Source organism: Poecilia latipinna, unplaced genomic scaffold, assembly GCF_001443285.1.
Source record: "Poecilia latipinna isolate Pla-1442-1.1 unplaced genomic scaffold, P_latipinna-1.0 Scaffold70, whole genome shotgun sequence".
In the NCBI taxonomy this organism is placed as follows: Eukaryota; Metazoa; Chordata; class Actinopteri; order Cyprinodontiformes; family Poeciliidae; genus Poecilia; species Poecilia latipinna.
Genome location: NW_015112686.1, coordinates 256,154 through 271,115, shown reverse-complemented (window position 1 = coordinate 271,115; position 14,962 = coordinate 256,154). Strand labels below are relative to the sequence as shown.

The 14,962-nt window shown below is 39.1% G+C and overlaps 1 protein-coding gene across 4 annotated transcripts in view; it reads right to left on the bottom strand.

Moving 5' to 3' along the window:
* Positions 1-14,345, bottom strand: part of LOC106934796 (synaptotagmin-2-like) — a 61,667-nt gene extending 47,322 nt beyond the window's left edge. For 3 of the 4 annotated variants that reach the window (XM_015014928.1, XM_015014955.1, XM_015014939.1), the window contains exons 1-2: positions 13,933-14,054; positions 13,775-13,836 (exon numbers count right to left, since the gene is read on the bottom strand). The gene's annotated coding sequence lies outside the window, so the exon portion shown is untranslated. The other variant, XM_015014935.1, reaches the window with a different exon arrangement.
* Positions 14,346-14,962: the final 617 nt, after the last annotated feature.

Here is a 14,962-nt window from a genome sequence, read left to right as displayed (position 1 = left end):
TGTGTTTGTGTTGTGTGTTTGTTTGCATTTTGAAGTCACAATATCTCAATAACAACCATTAGATACAATCTCCATTCCAGCTACTTGTTTGGAAAGTAAACTAGGAAAAACCATATCTGTTTGTCAATGTAATCAATGATATTTACTATGATAAACCATTGACATAAACCCAAATTGCAGTTTGTGTGAAGAGTTCCCTGGCTACAGTCAGCAATGCTAAATGTTTTTGTAATATGTGACTATGCACCCTGCATGTTTCAGGCAACTTCAGCTCTTCTCACTGGCGTTTGTAAAACTTTTAAAAACCAAAGTGATCTAAAGTGTCTCAGCACTTTATGTCAGTAAAAAAATAAATTGAGATTTGAATTCTCTATAAGGTCTCGTCACATGCACATCAGCACCAGAGCACGTGAGAGCGGCTTAAAAAACAGCTCGACAAAAAAAGTTGCATAAGTTTGTTTCCTGCTAAATTCACTGTGACATGAGACTGTCTAAATTGTTCCGTTTGTTTAGATGCATGTATAATTGATTAGCATTGTCCATACATATGTACATTTGTAGAATTTGTGCAGAAGCCTTGATCAGTTTTATTTAGTCCTTAATTGATCAAATAAAATGTTGTGCATAAAGATTAATCAACAAAATACTTCATAGATTAATTAAAAAAACAATGATAGTGTGAAAAAGCAACTTCTGTCCATTGATAAGCGCAGCAGTGGACCCGGGTCTTTTTCCGATTATGAAGATCTGGACAACATTATTAAGCTGCCCCATTTTATGAGCTCTTTGAAATGCCAGGAGATTTTTGATTTTAGAAAGTCTAGTGGTCTTAAATTGGAAACACTTGCTTTACTGAGTCTTTTGGTAGAATTATGATCTGAACACTGTGACCAATAGTTTTATCAACAAATATATCCTAATATTAATTTTACACATTTATTTTTGTTGCCAAAAACAATAACTTCCCAGTTTTTTTCTTTCATGTTGACACCCAGAACATTTGCCTACTACTTCCCTTTTTCTAATTAATTACGTTATTTTAGGATTGCCAATAAAGGCACATTTATTTAGGATATAAACTGAAACTAAACAGACAGAAAACATATAAAATTCAAGCATCCACCACTTAAACTTTCAATATAACTAAACTACTCTTGACCGTTTATGTTCCTTGAGCCCTCCTAGAGTATTTCCATTATTCCTTTGCTTTATGTAGGCAGATAAAATAACCACAAATAGGCCTTAATAGCTTGCTGAATCACAAGAACAAGCTGGAAATGTTAACCAAATATTTACCCACTGTGTCAATGAGGAGCCTCTAAAAAAAATCTAAATATCAGGCTTGCTTTCAGAGTGTCTTAGTCACTTCCCAGTCAGGGACCACAAAGCAGCCATGTCCCAGATAAACAATACCCTGCACTGCGTTGAAAAGCTCTTTATAGCATCCAGGTTTACATGACATCAGACTGTGCAAAGGGACACATCGCTTCCAGAGCTGCAATGAACAAAAGAGGCTCAGCAGCTCACCTCCTGTCAAGTAACAACATACATTTCCTGAGGAAAAAAAAAACATGTTGCTAATTATCAGGCGATATACAGACAGTGATCTGATGAGGCCGAGTTTTAAAATCAGTATAGTAAATCTCTGATGACTAATATTAATCAATGCTGTTTAACTGGCTGAATGTGAGGCAAAACATCCAACTTGTCAAACTAAATGGGAGAAGGTAACCAAAGAGAGGGTCAGTAAAACATATGAACATGTTGACTAATTAAAACATGATTTGGAGAAAAACTGGAAGGGTAATGACTCACTGAAGGTTTAAATTAGAACACGGTTCCCCCCAGCACACAACAGGATACAAGGCCACTGAGGAGCCTTCTGGATTTTCTTCTTTTCTTTGTTTTCTTTCTTAGCTGTCAGATATTATACATCCACTCATGCAAGTTTTTTGGCAACTACCACAACTCCATGTCTGTAAATACACATGCAGTTTGTGAACTTTACGAGAATAGCAAAATCACTATTTTCGTGTTAAACTCTGTGTGTTGAAAATGAGTCATATAAACCCGATAGACTGCGACAGCTTTGTTCTAAGATGGTCACCAGAAGCTCACGGATGATCAGGGTATTTATTTTGATCAATATAACAGAACAAGTGCCGTGTCCCTCTTGCGAGGCACAACTATTACCAGGCTTATCATGGGATATAATACACTTTGCAACCCTCCATCATGATCTGGGGAGCACCAACCAATTTGCTGTCAAGTCAATAATCTCATCGGGGGGAGATGAAATCTGCAAGATTTCCACAATATAGCTGAAACACACACACACACACACACACACACACACATGCACACGCATACTCACTGAGAAAATCACATTCAAACTATATGCTTCCCTATTTAGGAGCTAGATTATAAATGCTTTGTTTTGATTTGATTCTGTCAACTCTGTGACTCGAGACATATCTGTTGAATACTGATGAGCAGCTGTAATCTTGGTGGCTAAAGAACAACCGTAGAAGAAAATGAGTTAAAAGGATGGCTCAACACCTTCAGCTTTGTAAAGCACCTTAAAAGACCTGTCACTCACAGAGCCTTAGTTTATTAGCCTAGTAGCTCTGGTGGGGACAGGTAAGCACTGCAGGCAGGCCAGTAAGGAGGACCCATCATCTTAGAGTCTTTATAATGCATGTACATTGGGAATTCTTAGTGACACATTATAAAATGCATATTAATCTCTGTATGATTTTACAGTAAACACGTGTGTTGGTGTAAACCCTCAGTATATTTTTCAGCATTCAGATCCACTGACTTTGTGTTTAAGTGCTACTCAAAAGGCTTTATTTAACAGAGCTTTATATAATTTCTGGCTCACTTGGGACCAGGATGTTCCTAATTTGGTTACAACGGCAGAAGTGAAAGACAGAGGTTGTAGAAATGTGCTACAAGAGCGATTTAAAACTTAAATTGTGGTGAACAATAAATCCAAGGTTTGTTGCAGTGGAGGCCAGATATTTGACTTTTCCCAAACCACTGAGGTTTGCAGAGTCACCACTCAACATAATCTGGTTGTTGATGTTCTATGTTCTTGCATGTCACGTTTTCCTCTTTTTCAAAATTTCCTGTTTCTTTTGGCTTCAATCTTCTATTGAATCCAAAATACACATGAAAATGGCAGCTAACAGATGCACATTTGTACAACCGCACATCTTTGAACCTGAGTCAGACCCAGAAGCAGAAGAAGCCTCCTGCACAACCTTAAAGGATGCAATAAGTAGTTTCTGAATGCAAGTCTAAACACATCTTTTCCAGCAGTCACTGCACAAACTAGCTGACCAAACATGCTAATCTTCTTAAAATAAAATGGACATAGATCCACTTGGGTTGTTATGAGTGGGGCTGGCCGTGACTGGGGTTGCTAAGCATCATGAAAGCATTTGGTATCACATGTGAGATGGGCCTTTGGTCAGATTTTGTTTTGGCCTTGGATGTGATCCACAGGTTCAACTTTTTCCAAGCGCCTTACCTTTGTTGAATTCTAAATTTAATATCAGATGTTGTTATGGGTTCTTTTATTGATGAAATTGGGCTGAAAACAGATTATCCAATCTTTTTTTTTTTTTTTTGATTCAATGTTTTTGATTCAAGGTTGACCAACAACACAATGTACTTTGAACTGTGAAACTTTTCAAACTGTGCAAAATTGAAGTCTTTTCTTTTCACCCTTTTTTCTCCACCTCTTTTCATCGTCTTCTTATCAAAGAAGAGCTGTGATTCGTTTTGCAATGTCCCTCACCTCAAACATCTTCAAGTACAAAGTGTTTTATTCTACACACCTACTCTCACTTTGAAAACATTTTCTTGCCTGTTTGGTCCTCTCATCTTATTTCTCTCTGAATTCTAATGTGTTTGTCTAATAAAAAGCTAGTTGTTGTACACCTGATCTGTGCAGAAACTTAAAGCCATAGGTCACAGAAGCTTTCAGGTTACTTGAATCAATAAGATTTTAAAATTTACCCACGCTGCCTGCAGTTAAATGGATTTCAGACTATTTCACTGGATGACACTGTCAAAGTGCAAACCTTTGGTTTATCTCAAAGAAGGAAAACCACTTCTTTTTCCTAAAGGTTTTCTTCTGATATTTGCTTCGCTCTCAGTGGTCCACATGTCAGGTGGCACATTTTCTCTTGGCAACAGTAAGAAATGGTAACACTGCTCTGCCACAGCAAAAGCCCCTGGAAAGGCAAAGAGAAAAAAAAATAATTTTTTCTCTCCAAATCAGGCATTTCAAGGGATAAGAAATGTCTACATTAAAGTTTTGTTTTTCTATGAATAAATGAATATTTTTGGTCTTTCAATAGGGAAAACTGCTCTATCTGAAAACAGGAAGAACATGATACAGCTTCAAACCTATGAACTTCAACTATGACTGTCAAAGTACAATGACAAACTGGGCAAGGAGAAGATTAAACAATTACGTAGCTCAAAGACCAATGGTAACCTAGAGGAGCTGCAGAGATCCGCAGCTCATAAATGCTTCTCATCCGCAGAACCACTTATCAGATCAACTATTAGTTGTGACCAATCTGTTTGGAGGCTTTTCCACAGAGGTGCTGGTAAGACTTAATTTTAAAATTGGTGTTTGTCTCACTGAGTTTTAGCTGTTTTGCAAAGAAGAATTGTCAAAAAAAATAAAAAAATTGGACAGGTTTTTGACTCAGGAGCATTTGTATGCACATTTGTAGAAACTTTAACAACATTTTTTTCGTACACTACAACAACATTGCTTCATAAGGAACATGGTAAAAAGAAGACATTGAAGTTCTTTAAACAGACAGACGACATCTCTTCCAAAGACATAGGCAGCTGTAGCTCACTAGAAAGAGCAGTCATCTTGCAATTAGAGAGTTAAAGCCGAGTTCATTTCAAGCATCATCCACCAGCTGGTTATGTGCCCCAAGTTGCTTGCCAATCTGCATACTAGTGTGTAAATGTGTATTTGTTTGTGAGTGCAGCTGGATGAATGTGGCTCTGGTAGGAAAAAAAATAACACAGGTTTCGGTTGTCAATATTGGTAGAAAAGTGCTACGCAAGTTGAGATTCTTTACCCTTTGTTTACTGTAATGCGGTGAGGAAAGAGGCATGGAGCACTGCTGCAGAGAATAACTCAGAGCAGCTTCTGTGACAGTGAGGTGCCGTGACAGAGGTGCAAGCGGAGGAGTGCGATAATGATGCGGTCAGCAAACAAGAAACATGGCCTTGGAGACAGAGAGGCTAAACGAGTTTGTGAGCTCTGACTGCAGCACAGAGGATTATGAGTATTCGCATTAACGCCTGAATGCATTCAATATGCACCTCTATGGACATTAACGCTCATTCAAAAGTGAGTTCCACTGACTCACATTCCATCTTTCTCAAACAGAAGCACACACATGAGCATTAAAAGAAAACCGATGCCGGGAATCTTTGAGAAGCTGGCTAAATATAACGCCATCCAACAGATTAAAACAACTGCCCCCTCCCTCTCTGAGGTCCAATTCAGACAGATCAGATGGGAAATATAGAAGACGTGTCATATAGGAAGGTGCTTCGATACAAATTGGATGATTAACAGAGCAGCGCAGCCAACACTGAGACATTTGGCTGAGGTAAGCAGATCCGAGGAGAAAGATTGGCTTCGAGGGCTGGGGCAGCAGATGGGATGGAGGCATAGAACCGGACTGAAAGAGTCTGAGCTTTTTTGTTGTTTTGCTTCAGAAATTCAGATTCATACTGATCTCTGTCTGGCTGCTGGAGCACTGCTCCATATTTTATGACAGAGCTACTCTTCTTCTTTTGGTGTTGTAGCAGCTCTGTCTTCATAGCAAGTTATCTCCGCCTTTAGCTCCACCCTCTTAACATTAATTATGCAGCTCAATGCAGCACTCTGAGTCCCTGCTGCAGCTCACCCACACCACAAGACTCTCCAGCTTCCTCCCACTCCCTCTGTCTCTGTAACTCACACAGACCACAGAATAGTATTTACTTTCTTTCTATATTCTTCATAATAAGAAGCAACATTTGATTTTATTAAAATAGGATGTCTTACTATGGACTTGACTGGGTCAAATTTTTCTTCCTTTGTGATATTTTGAAAGTTTAAAGGGTAAATATGATTTACACACTCAAAGACACCTTTGTTATGAAAAATAAATAAATAAATAGGTAGCACCAACTTGAACTGACTTGTGGTAGCTAACAATAGAATGTGTGGAAATTAAATATAGATGGACTTATTGAGTTTGAGTGGTTTGACAGAAGAACCATGTTGATGGATACATTTTTGTAGTAGTTAAACTAATGCCAGTAAACCTAGAGTGAAGCATCTATGTAGAAAAAAGTGAGACTTGCACAATTACATAGCTCACAAATGTAAAGTCAGCTATTCTAGTGACACCTTTATTAAGAGGGCATATGCTGGATGAAAATAAGAACATCTGGAGTAACAATGTTGGTCAGAACGAGAGCAGAAATTACAAAATACGGTGGCAGAATTTCTGTGTTTCATATTTGACACTGTGGTAAATTATGGCAAAGTGGGCTCACCATGGAGAGCTTTTAAATCCTAACATAGGGTGCTGGTTTGCAATGTTTCCAAGCTCCTGCTTTAGCTAAAACTTTAGAAGACCTTTTCTTTGTTGTGGTCACTAGGTTAAACACTGATGTCCAAAATGTGATCTCATCGCTCTTTTAGTTGCATTCTAAGCTACATTTTAACTATTAAAATTTAATTTTCATGTATTTCTACTTCATATTTCTGGATTTCGGTCATTCTTATGTGCAGTTCATGAAAATAATCATTGTAACCTACCAGACTAAATACAAAATACAATTTTAAATTAGAATTCACCTCCCTTGAACGTTGCATTTATTTCACAAGAATACAAATTGTGCCAGCTGTAGTGTGATCCACCACGCAGCACATACTTTTTGTGTCGTATCAGTTTGAAAGCCTGCCGCTGACTTATTTGCTAAACAGAACAAAACATGGCTTAAGTGCCAAGGTAAACACACTTAACACCTGTCTGTTAAGGTGTAATTGATTCAGCCACTCCATCAGACCATGTCACAGGAAGCAGAGCGAGTACACGCTCCGCAAACCTGAGTCAGCCGTATCAGCAAACCGGAAGGAAATGGAAGAAAAAACAAACACAAAAGGAGGGGGAAGCTCTCACGCTTTGGCCAAGCAGCCCCCCAGGCAAGCAGTGGGCGGAAGCACAGCTACTGCTAATGGATGCAGAAAGAAGCTTCTCCTTCGTTTCCTTTGGGCTCCTCACGTGATGTCGACTCATTTCACATCTGCTTGCATGTGTTCACATGCATGTGCCTGTGCTTGCTCTGGTATTACTCGCCTGCCCCGAAAGCTGTTTAATGAATCTAACAGAACTTAAGTGTGAGACCACATAGTGGGAGGCATTAGTGCTTACTATACTATACTATACTATACGATACTATAATTGTCTTAACTTGTCTCATTCAAAACCTTTAGTTCTTTCTTACGTAAAAGGCAGAAAGGAATTCACAAAATAGTGCCAGGATGTCACAGGGAACAATTGCACCTTGTAACCAATTTTTAATTGTTCTTTATATTATTATTTTCAGCTACTGCACTTTATCTTAATATTCATGACCGCTATTTTATTCTAAGTGATCTGTGTTTCTGAAGTGTATACTGTTGACCTCTTGGCCAGGTTGATCTTGTAAAAGAGACCTTGGTCTCAGTGAGTTCTTTATCTGGTTAAATAAAAGCTCATATTAGTACTACACTACACTACAATTGCTAACTTGGAAGTAACTTGGAGACCTTATCAGATGGAAGCTATAAGTTGCTCTTTTCTGTCATTTAGGATATCTTCATATACTTGCCTCTCTGTTGGGTTTACAGAGAATTGCTCACCAGTGTTTGTGAAGGTGTTACTCTCTGGAAAAATCCAAGCAGAAAGGCAGATGTTCCTAATCTGGGAAAATGTGGCCAGGGAAGACGGGATCATTCAGCAGGCATTTGGGAAAGTAAATGTGTAATTCACTTAAATAATCCAGGGGGAGCATCAACGTGACTTGCTCCCTTTTACATGACTTTGCAGGTGACGATCGGTTGCTCGCCTTCAACTCTGTTTCCACCAATCACTTGTCCACCAACCGATGTCCAGACTGCACAACGGAGGGTCAGAGGCTTTTTGTCATGTTTCTGTTCATCGGCAGGCAGCCCTGTGTGCGGTACAGCTCTGCTGCTGCAGGGGTCTTTTCAGCGCATGGTGCCGGATGGTGAGCAGAGAACACAGCGGGGGCTGGGCACTGCAATGTGCTGCAGTGCTCATAGCTCTGCTATGCACACCCACTCTCTTCCATCCCTGCTCTGCCTGTGACAGTCTCTCAATCTTCTGTAACCCTTTCTGGCTCATGCCTAAATAATTTGACTTCCGTCGTCTTTTCACTTCCTTTGCAGGGCACTTGTCCTTTTCTGGAGTCTATTTTCCTCCATTCTCTGTAGATAAACTGCAGTGCATGTCCTTAATGCATTCTTGAAGTAAACTGCCCCATGCTTTTGTGCATGTCCTTTGACATGTGCATCTCTAAAGCAAGATGTTTTGAAAGGGTGGAGAAAAGCTAAATGTCCACACTTAACCAAACTTAGAAAGATGCAAGATTAAGACCACAACCCCTAATCTCCTATGAGTGTCTTTACAACAAGCCATTAATAGGCTGCAACATCTGGAGTCTCAGTGAAAGTCTGCCTCTTCGGTTCCTTCATTGCGTAACGCATCATTGGTTCTGTCAGATTCCGTCAGCATATTTCTTAGTGAGTAAGATCCCTGATTGGCTGCTTAGCATTTCAAATGAGTTCTACATTTAATGTTATTGTTATTTTTTTTAGGCTTGATGCATGAATGGGAAATAAAATCACAAATGTACAAAATAATCTATTTGATGAGTTACGGTAGTTCAAATCTCAACAAACCCAGTTGAGCTAGAAAAGTGTTGGGCTTTGAATAGCGAAGTATTAACAATGTCATTTGTTTCGATAATATTTCCATCTAATGCCACTTCATCAGGAATTGTTGCCATTCTTCTATGCAGCTCAGACTCAGTCAAATTTGCTAGAAAGCATCTATAGACTGCAATTTTCAATATGATTCCAAGTCAGATTTAGGTTTGGACTTTGAATGTGGCATTGTAGCATATGAATATTCTTTGATCAATCAATCAATCAAATTTTATTTGTATAGCACATTTCAGCAGCAAGGCATTTCAAGGTGCTTTACATAATTAAAGAAAAAAATAAGAACAGCATGTGATATTGAATAAACAGTAAGAAAGAGAAAGAGATTCTGAAAAAAAGAAAAAGATTAAAAAAGATAATAATAATAAAAAAAAGATAAAAACATACTTTTGTTACGGAATATAAGTGCCTGTCGTCGCCGGACTCTGCCATACGTTTAACTAAGCTATTATATGGTTGTTGTCCCAAAAGGAAGATCTCAAGTCAATTGTAGCCCTCAACAAGTTTTCTTAAGGTATCACTCTGTATTCCCTCCATCTATATTCTGATCAACTAAAACCATTTTTCCTTCACCTGCTGAACAAAAGCATTTACACAACACAAGCTGGACTACATCTGGAGCAAACTTCAAGAAAACCACAAAACTGTTGAAACACTGAGTTCCTTTAAATTAAAAAGCCATTTGTTGAGAGCTGGGTTGGATTAATATTTACTAGAACATGGATTAATTCTGGTCTGGATTACAACTTTTCATGACTTCTCTTTTTTTATACCACTGAAATGTAATGTTGTTTTTTTTGTTTGTTAATTGTGTGATCTTTTTATCAAGTAAAGAACTTTAAACTGCAGAAATGTGCCACAAACAAACTTGATGGTGGTTCACATCAAATTACAATACTGTAGGTGAAAAGATCAGTTTGGATTCAAATACTGGAAAGTCATCTATGTATTTTATTTTACCTTTATCTAACCAGGTAAGATCATTTAGAGTAAATTCTCATTTTCAACAGCGACCTGTTCAGAAAACATTAAAACATCACTACTATCCATAAGTGTAAATTCAAATTACTTAAAAGTTTTTTATCCATAGTCACTAAAGAGTAACTACATTCTAAGACATTTGTCTGGAAGGTTAGCCCACACACAAACTGTGCTTTTACTTAAATTCACTAATTGCTAAATTTTTAATTTATAGTGTCTTAAAGATAAAATTTAATCAACTAACTTTTTAAGCCATAAAGAGAGTTTAAAATGTATTCAGGGTAATCTTCATAAATACAAATGAATTTCACACCAAAAACCTTTATGCAATGGATACTGTCTACTCTAAATGACTGAAGTTTATCCCTTTCCATGCATTGAATTTAATATGTTAAAGGTTCTGTCTTTTCAGGTGTGACCTTATGTGCAAATTCTAACATATTCCTCTATTATCATGTGTCATGTATTTTTACTCATTGTGTTTATGAAGATGTAAATGTTTTTTTTCTTTTTTTATTTAACCACCTTAACAACATAATTGGCAGATTTTCTTTTCTTCTAACCACGTCAAGAATTTTTGGATGGCTACCAGCTGTAGTAACAGTCGATGATGCTCTGCTGTTTTTGCCCAGGCCATCATTTACTGGGACACGCTGAATCCCTGTACTACACATGCTGGGACAGAGGATGTTGCGCTCAAAGGATGAGCAATGATGAACCTCGCAGCTGTTCTCTTCCTCCAAATACAAAGTTATCATGCATAATTTGATCATTTACACATTCAACGGCTCAACTGAATTGGTTGTTGAGAGAATGAATCATTAAACTTTCATAAATTCCTCAATACTCTAGCTCTTCAAAACTAGTCATTCCATCTGATGAAAAAATGTTAAGTCGTGTCCACACCTTGTTCGTGTGAAATGACAGGTATTGGCTAATTCATGTAACAGTGAGGGGTCCCGATTCCATTTGCCATTACAGAACTTGTGTTTCTAATCATCACTATCTAGACGAGTCTCACCATATGCAAGCAGAGTCCTGCTGAGACACTACCCAGACTGCACTCAACAGTGACATGAAACAAAGCTTTGCTTCACAGCTGGTGTCAGACTTACATGATCTGAGGACATTGCATGTTGTAAATGATTTTTTTAATGGCAGCTGTAACACGTCACTGAGGTCTCTGAGCACCTTCTACATATATATATATATATATATATATATATATATATATATATATATATATATATATATATATGTGTGTGTGTGTGTGTGTGTGTGTGTGTGTGTGTGTGTGTGTGTGTGTGTGTGCTTTACAGAGAAAAAGCCACTGGTGACTGAAATCTGAGAGTTAAACTGACAATCGGCTATGATTGGTGACCCAGACACTCAAAAATGTAATAATGTTTCAATCTGTGAACTTAACATGCTAAGCACAACCTGGTTTGTGCTCACAACAACAATACTTTTACCAGAAATGGGTGGTACCTAATTACATTTTCTGTTATGATTAGTTGTATATGTTTTTAAATGCAATTTTAAGACTGGTTTTACTGTACAGTACTTTTTTTACTTAAGTAATAATACTAAAGTATTTTTTTATTAGCTATAATTGGTAAATCAGCATAATTAGCAAAATAATTGTCTGTCTAGGTGTAAATAACCCATGTAAGGCGTTTCACAGTTAAGTTACTGAAATAAATGACCCTCTTTAAAAATATTTTAATTTATTGAATGGGTCTATACAGTTCTAGCAACAAGGTCTGTGGTTTAGCTCCCAGTTAGAGAACTTTCTGAATGGAGTTTGTATTCTCTCCATGTTTATCCGTGAGTTTTCCAGCTTCCTCTCGGGGTCAGAAAGCATCAATGCCCACTTCTCAATTACCCTCAGATCCTGTTGTTTGACCTATGTGTTTCTGTGATGGACAGGTGAACTGTCCGGCTTGAATCCTGCCTCTCGGCTGTTGACTGACAGAGATAATCAACAGCCCTCCAATTATAATCTGGAAGGATTAAGCGGCAGAAAAGAATATTTCCTTAAAGAGAAATTGGCTAAATCGGTATTGGAGGCTCAAATTTTCTTAGTTCTTGTTCTCATCTTTGGACTTAATGCTACCGTTTCTGCTGGGCTGCTGTTTTGCCTCATAACCATTTGGATGTTTGCAGCGACAAAGAAGCGAGAACAAAACCACAGTGAAGGCACTCCCACATGGAGCACAGTGAGATAATGAAGGTACAACACGGACAGCAGGTTTTGAGCTGAATCAGTGAAAGGCTGTTTCTGAAAAAGAAAACTGGTTCTCGTTGGAGGTGCTTTATGAAAAAATGACATTAATAATAAAAAGTGTGTTTTTTTTTTCTTCTGTCTAAAACAGAAAAAGACATGCAAAGCTCTCGGCAGCATTAAACATGCTTCTGGATGTGCGACTAAATGGGTTTAAACAGCGAGAAGAGGAGCTGCTGTCCATGGTGCTGATGCTGAAGTGGATTTGCTTTCATTCTCCCATCTTCTTGAATAATTTAAATGTTTTTAAAACTTGCAACAAGGATCAGAAATTTGGGTCAGCTTTGTGGTACAACTAAGACCAGATGCCTAAAAAAAGCAAGATAACTTTTAATATATATATATATATATATATATATATATATATATATATATATATATATATATATATATATATTAGCACATGCTGTACCTTTTACTACTTCTAATGTGGCTTTGCAGTGTGCTTACAGGAAAACACAAGTCTATTATTTGCTCCTTTTTCTGCAGCAGGCCACTGTGCATGGGCAGAGGTAACACACTGCCCACTGCTGGACAGCATCAGGCTCTCCATTTGTAGTTAATGAAGGTCAGAATAGAAGAGAAGGAGGTGGAGAACAACAGCTGTAGATTTTAAAGAAAAGACTGAAGTAAATTTCCGAAAAACGCCAACTTTACTTCCGTTATTTGAGTCCTTCTTGCTCTACCTTATAAGATATTTTCTGTGTTTCAACTACTGACTGAAAGTTTATTAATATTACAATGTTTGTAGCTCTGTTTTCATTCTTTTTGTTACACACAGCAAGCGCTGAATGATCGATGAAGTAACCTACTTTTGCTTCAAGCTCTGACTGCAGCGCCTCCTCTTAACTGGACAAACTGAACAGAAACTAGTCACCAGACTCAGCCAAATCCTGAGCCAGCTCACTGTTTTCTGTTAGTGCCCCATGAGAAGTCACGATGAGATCACGCATCACCAAACTAACAGGGGCTACAGCAGCCTCCTGGCCAACTGAATCCAAAATGTCACCGAGAAACTTCGCTTGTTTTAAGATCCGGATGCGAAACAAAAGACAAGCCAAGCCGATGTTGTCAAAAACTGGAAGCTGCCTTGTGCAGCCCAGCATGGATGTTGGTTGCTGGATGCTGAGGCAGCTTCACAAGGGGATATAACAGGATACTGCAGCACAAGAGAACCGTGTGCACAGAAAACTTGCCCAGGAGCATCAGGGAGTCCCGCACTGAGCTTCTCCCTCCCCTTTCCCTCTGCCTCACTGTCTCACTCCACTTCAAGTCTTTGCAATGAAAACAAATAAAAAATATAGATAAAAAGGTAAGTAGAAATGTCTCATTTTGTAAAGAATACTAATCACTGAAGATCAAGATCAGCATTTTTTTTTTTAAAGCCATCTGTGTCTCTCCACTACAGACCCATAAAAAGTGAAAAGACTGCAGCTTAAGAAGCAAACGCAGCAGCTTACCTTCTGTGCAGGATGTTCCCCCTGACAATGAGATGTTCCCTTTCTCCGCAGACTCCGAGACACTTTGAGATAGAGAGAAAAAGAATGAGTCTCCTCTTACTTTCTCGTACTTCCAGTTTCAGACCAAATGCAAATCTGACAGAGCCCAGAACACACACCTTTACACTGACAACTCCACCACATAAACCCTCACAACCCTGCAAATGCACCCCAAGACTGAAGTACCACAATTTGATGAAGATTTGCTCAGTGTTGGGGGGGAGGGATGAAAACTACACACACTCACACACTGCAGTTTTTTTTTCCTTTTTTTCGTCCTCTTGCCCACTCTCCCGCTCGCTTTTATCCAGCTATCTTTACCCTGCGCTGCCTCCTGATTGGGTACACGGCTTTTCAGTAACATAAGCTCTCTTTTTTAATTGGAAGGGAGCCAGTAATGTGGTGCAGCAGAAACCCTCCCGCCCAACTCATCCTTTTTTTTTTTTTTTGTTTGTTTTTTTTTTTTTTTTTTTCCCTTCCCTCCTTCCTAAGTGCCTGTGGAGAAGAATGCTGAGCTCGGCAATTTCCTACGCGTCGACCAAAGAATACAACGGGAATGGAGGACAGAGAGAAGTGGGAGTAGGAGGAGGAAGAAAAGGGATGGGGTGTGTGTTAGTGGTGATGGAAGGTGGGGGGGGGGGAGAACATTTGAGGCAGATTATTATGCTGCAGCGGGACAAGCAGGCAGGCAGGGGAACAAAGACGAGGAGGGGACTCAGGTGTGGTGAGAGATGGGTTTGGATGCACTGGCTGGTTCTGCCCGTCGCAGCAGCGTGACAGCAGGTCAGATGAAAGCAGCAGATTTCTCTGCACTCACTGCAGCGCAGCTAGGTGGCTCTGCTGCAGTGTGAGTCTGACAGCCAGGCAGCAATGGGGGGATGGGAAGGGAGAAGGAGGAGGAAGAAGGAGGAGGAGGAGAGCTACGGATGGCTGCAGTGATGCCGAAGTACAGCCTTCCAGGATGTCTTTGACTTGAAGGAGGGGGGCAAAAAAAGGGGGGGCCATCCAGCCACAGAGCTCACTGTGGTTAATGCATTCACCTTATGAATTATTGAAAGCGTCCCAAAGGAGAATGGGAGGTCTGGCGGTTCAGACCGCCTCTCTGCTGCCGCTGCTAAGGTTCCTGATTATTGCAAACACCCGTACATG